The 5878-nt window shown below is 37.8% G+C and overlaps 1 pseudogene; it reads right to left on the bottom strand.

The window, feature by feature from the left end:
• Window positions 1–479: 479 nt before the first annotated feature.
• On the bottom strand, window positions 480–1481 carry LOC127185292 (calponin-2-like; annotated as a pseudogene).
• Between the last annotated feature and the right edge of the window lie 4397 nt (window positions 1482–5878).

A 5878-nucleotide genomic window follows, 5' to 3' on the forward strand; every position in this document is an offset into this window, starting at 1 on the left:
TGGAGGCAGGAGGGTCCCGGCTCAGCTAATCAGGCCTGTGGAGGGAGAGCTGGAACCTTCAAAATGCAGAGGAACCAGAGAGGGCTGCAATCCCTCCGAAAGCCTGAAGTATTTTAAGGCCCAGTGCACTCTCCATACCTTTCCCTTGGGGTGGGGGTGGGGGAGAATGACAAAACACAAAATCCCATGGTTTTTTGTTTTTTGTTTTTCGTTGAAACTGCCTGCAATTTCCATGGGTTCACAAACCACAAACTGCTGTTGAAGAGATGAAGAAACCAGAAACTTTGGGGACCAGCCTCTCTCAGAGCCCACTGAGATAACCAGTTTGGCTATCCCACCAAGGACCCCCATGTCTCCAGCTTAATGAGTCAACCATGGAAAGAAAGCAAGGCCTAGTGGGTGAGGGAGGAGCGTAGATAGCACAAGCCTGTCATCATCCCAGCCCTCAGGAAGCTGAGGCAGGAGGAATGCAGTGAGTTTCAGGCCAGAGAAGGCTGCAAAGTGAGGCCTGGTTTCAAAAAACAAAACACAATGAAAATACAGAAAAACCCCCAAACCCACACAGGGATGCTGATGCAGGGAGCTGGCAGCCTTAGGTGCTAGGTAGGCTGCCTCCTTCTGGCAGTAGGCCAGGTATTCAGGGGCCTTGCCCTGGCTGTCACCCCTGGCGGGAGCCCTGTCAGCTGCTGGGTCCTGTGTAAAATACTTGGAGTCCTATATTGCCGCCCCAGCCCTAAGACCTGGTCACTCTGGTTGTTGACCTGCGTGGAGCGCATCTGCAGAGATATGGGAGAGTTGTCACACTTGTAGGTGCCTAGCTTGGTGTCCTAGATGTGCCTTCAGGTTCCTGGAGCCCTCTCGCCTACCTGGCTGGCAATATATTGGTGCCAGTCTGGAGGCTGATGGTGCAGTAGTCCATGGGGGGCGGGCAGGATGTGTTTCTTGGGGTCGTAGAGATGTCGCCTGGTACCATAGGCCGTCATGACACATTGGCCGGCCTTCACAGTGGCGTCATCGAAGTTCCTCTCTGGTTTCTCCGAGTATTTGACCCCAATGTCCACACACACCACTCTGCAGCCCTTTGGTCTTGGCCTTTCTCGCCAGGGCAAGTAGAGACACTTGCACCTAGGTCATATACCCACTCTCAGACAAGTCATTGGCTTCAAACAGGTCCACAGGGTTCATGCCATAGCTGACCATGGCCTTCATGAGTTGGAGAGGTTTTCCAGCTGGTGCCAGTTCTGCATAGAATGGTTGATCTTGGAGACAGAGCCTGGCTGCAGCTTACTCATTAGGGTGCATAGGATTTCCCCATCTTTCAGACTCTTTTGGAAGTCAGGGCCAACGGAGAAGCCCGTCAATCCCTCTGTCCAGCTTCAGAGTTCAGCTTCCTTCTGGGGGTCATATTTGAACAGGAGCTGGTTCTTGACCTCTGCCAAGAGCCCATAGGAAGGGCCCTTGTTGAACTGCATGAAGCTCATGGTGCGGGACCCCAGTGCGGGACTGGGGGATCAGAGGGACTGACTGGCAGAGGGACCAGCTAGGGCCAGAGACCCGAGCTCCCCATTGTTTATTAATAATTTCCTGTCCTATGTGTATTCCAATTTAAATATACATATCTAAAGATTTAAACTTACAGTCACAGGAAAGAAAGAATATGCAATGTTTGTCTTTCTTGGTCTGGTTTTCCTCACTCACAGTTATTACTTTCATCTCTATCCATTTATCTGAAAATCTCATAATTTCCTTTTCTTCAATTGATATATATGGGTATGTTTTGCTGAGATAATTCTTATTATCTTCATTGTTTTGAAAGTTGATCATTCAATTTTCCATAGTTTACATCAAAATTTTAACACATGTTTAGATTTTTAATTTTGTGTGTTAGAGTTCATCATACATATGTATTCTCTAAATTTGTAGATGCTTAGTGTGCCTCATTAAATAGAACTTCATTTAGGCCAGAAATAAACAGAAACATTACCAAACTTGCAAGAAAGATAGAACAGCCAACAAAATATTGAATAATATAGATATGCATCATATGTTATTTTAAAATCTAAAGAATCATGTATCCCTATCAAGGTATGAGAATTTTAGTTTGAATTGAAAGTATTGCACTGAAACTGTAAATAATTTACTTTTTTTCCTCCTTGGTAATTCAATGGACCAAGAATCTAAGAAATAAATGGGAAGTATATAGACAAGTATAAAACCATTAAGTTCTATTTAATAGACAGATAACATTATATTCCATAAAATAACAGACTTCAATAATGTTTCAGAGTCAAAGGACAAACACAGCATGGTATTGGCATTAAAAATAGACACACAGAAAAACTGATAGAACAACATGATTCAACTAGATACATTTATATATTTCTCCTATTGTTTCTCACAAAATGAGATTCTTTCTATCTATCTATCTATCTATCTATCTATCTATCTATCTATCTATTTATCTTTAAGAAAAGATATCCTCACCTGGTTTGGTGGCACACACCTTCAATCCCAGCACTTGAGAGGCAGAGGCAGGTGGATCTCTGTTAATTTGAAGTCAGCCTGGTCTATAAAGCAAGTCCTGGACAGCCAGCCAGAGAAATGTTTTCTTGGAAAACCAAAAGAGAAAGAAAGAAACAAACAAACAAAGAAGGAAAGAAAACCCATAGAAAAATAAAAAATAAAGAAATTAAGAAAGAAAAGAAAAAATATGCTCTTCCAAAAATTTCTAAAAAAAAATTTGATACAACAGTCTAGAAGGTTGAATTTAGACAGCTTTTCCCTGTATAAAAGTCCACTCATCTGTGATCAAATATTTTGATAGAAGATTTGGAACCCCAAAGCTACTAGAGGAAAACATATGGAAAATATTTCAAAATACTAGCTAAATAATTGTTCTTTCTTTTGATTCAAAAACTATAGGAAATGAAAGATAAATTGAGAAATTAAATAATATCAAACCAAAAATCTTATTTAAAGCAAAAGAAACAAACAGAAGAAGGAAAAATGGGAGAAAATACTTGCCAACTAATCATCTGACAAAGAGTTCATGTCTATAATACCTAAATAACTCAAAAAGACAACTTAAGTACAAAAAGCGAACAATCCAATTTTTACATGGGAAAGTGATCTGAACATACACTTCACAAAATAAAACGAAATGCTCAGTGAAAGTGTAAGTAAATGCTCACTCTGTTTAACTCATCTGATAAATTCAGATTTAAAAAAATACACTAATTGCATCTCAACACAGAGACAGACACACATTAAATATAAATGGCCATTACAGAAAATGATGATAAGTGAAGATAAAAGAATCTTCAAATATAAATTAAGATAACTAGAGACAGGATAATAAAAGGCTTCCTAAGATAAATAAAAATAGGACAATAATATGATCCAGATATCTCACTCCTTGGTATATGTGATGGCTAGTCTTGGTTGTGAACTGTACTATGTCTGAACTCAACTAAAAAAAATTAATTTAAAAAGAAATAGAAAATAGAAAACATGTCAACACTCATTGGAAAGATGGCTAAGCATATTTTAATTCGTTTTTATTAAATTTGGTAAAGTATATATATTACTTCTTGGTGTGACAAAATATGTGGTAAATGCAACTTAAGTAAGAAAGACTTTATATTGTCTCACTGTTTGAAAAAGTCATGTTGGAAGAATCAAGAAGGCAAAAGCTTGAGGCAGCTGTACTAGTGCTCAGCTCACTGTCTACTGGTTATTCAGTTAGGTCCCAAGTTCATTAGAGGGTGTCATGCTTGGTTAAGATGGACCCTCAACATCATAGGCTCTCCAGTGCCACTTAAACTTCATCTTCACAGCGTCAAGAAATGGCTGATCCGGGCTTCCTTGCAGGTACTCCTACCCTATCACACATTGCTGAACCTCAGCAGCAGTCTGTGGTAGGAAACTCTATGATCTCCTTTAATCTTTCACGACTATGAAACCAGTCCCATATAAATGACTCTGCCAAATTCTTCTGTCAGCTAAACATGAATCTTTGTCCTTTTAGATTACTGTTGTAGCCACTTTGATATCTTTGATTGGCTCAGTCTGCAAAAATCAGCTTACTAGGCAGCTGTCTTCTAAGCAGAGAACTCCTTATGCAGCATTCTCAAATGAGGCTTTTTCTTATGTGATGACTATTAACTAACTTGGAAACCAGAAGTCCAAGAATAAAGAATATTGGTGTAAGACAAAGGATCTGAATTTTTAAAATATTTTGAGTTAAGAAAAATTGAAGAGTAGGCTGGAGATGGCTCAGTGGTTAAGACCATTTGTTGCTCTTGCAGAAGATCTGGAGTCTGTGTAATTTTAATTTCAGAGGATCCAAGACCCTCTTCTGTCATCCAAGGGCATTTCATGTGCCTGATGCACTTAGATATATGTAGATAAAACACTCATAAATATATATTTTTTTAAAAGGATGTATTAATGATCACTAACTTGTCAGATATAAGTCTAAAGACCAAATTAACTTGCTGAGATGAAGAGAAACAAACAAGAAAACCTACTCAATCCACATAGCAAAGCTCCTAAAAGATACATTATTTAAAAACAATCTGCATTTGCCCAAATGTCAATGTGATTATCTCTGAAGAAAGGTTCACTAGAGGTCTATAAAAGAGTGCATCTCAAAAAGAGCTTGAACTCACATTAGCTGAATTAACAGTAATATCCCAAATATCTCTCTGGGAAGCAGGCTTACATCAATTGATAATCTTTACTGGACTCTGATAACCATAAAGGCAAGGCATATGTATACTTATAAGTCATGGTTTCACATCAAAACACTATGTACCTGTTTGACAAATCTGGACTATAGACTGTACTAGTCCTATGGTGGACTAGTCCTTTTAGTGGTTCTAATAGTTTTGATGGAAGAAGCAAGATCTTCTGAAAATTTTAGTGAACTTCATATATATATAAAGCCTCAAACACAAAAATGAGAAGCTTCCCAACAATTCAAGGAATTTAGGGAATAAAAAGTATCACATACCTACACATACACTGTAAAACACAAAATGAATAAGCATTAAGATAAATGATAGATTTTAATAGTAAAGAAAACTCCAAATGAAATATACACATAATGAATTGACAGCTTAAAACACAGAATAGAACATCTTAAATTCTAAGTCAAATAAATCTTAGCAGGTGCAAAGCAAATATACAAGAAAAATAGCTGAAAAGAATCTAGAAAATGAGATGATAAGGTCAGAAGGTTACTAGAAGGATAAATCAACTGGCACACACTTATGTGTCTCTCGTCACTAACTGCTCATGTTGTTAGGAATTTCTTTCAGAAAGATAAAAATGGAATGCTTTTAGTCTTGCCTTCACATTTTTTTGTCAGTGCTTCACATCGACGGATGCCAGCTACTTACTAACTGCTAAGAACATATAGGACTCATACTTTCTTGGCTTCCAGATATTTCTGAATACAATGAACATTAAATTCTGAGGTTGAAGCTGAAAGCTAACAGGCAAGTAAGGTGATTCAATTTTTTCCTGATACAACTTTCATCCAGGCTACTTTTGTTTTTAAGCAACACATGTATGTGACTCTAGACCTGCAGAAAGCATCAACATTTTTATTTGATGAGAAAATTCACATGAAATATGAATCAAGCAATAGTCATTTAAGCAGTATTTACTCCATGTTATCAATATTTCTATCACTTGTCCTATATAAAACAGACTAGAGCATAATTCACAATCCAACACAAAAGTAAAGGAATAACATTTATTATTTACCAAACTGCAAAGGCTTTTTGTTTTACCTCTTCATCTTAGAAGTATCTTTGTGAAGTTCTAATTAATAGCTACATAAACTTAAAGTAGAGAATGATGAGTGCATTAT

The sequence above is a fragment of the Acomys russatus genome, chromosome X, assembly GCF_903995435.1.
Source record: "Acomys russatus chromosome X, mAcoRus1.1, whole genome shotgun sequence".
Lineage (NCBI taxonomy): Eukaryota > Metazoa > Chordata > Mammalia > Rodentia > Muridae > Acomys > Acomys russatus.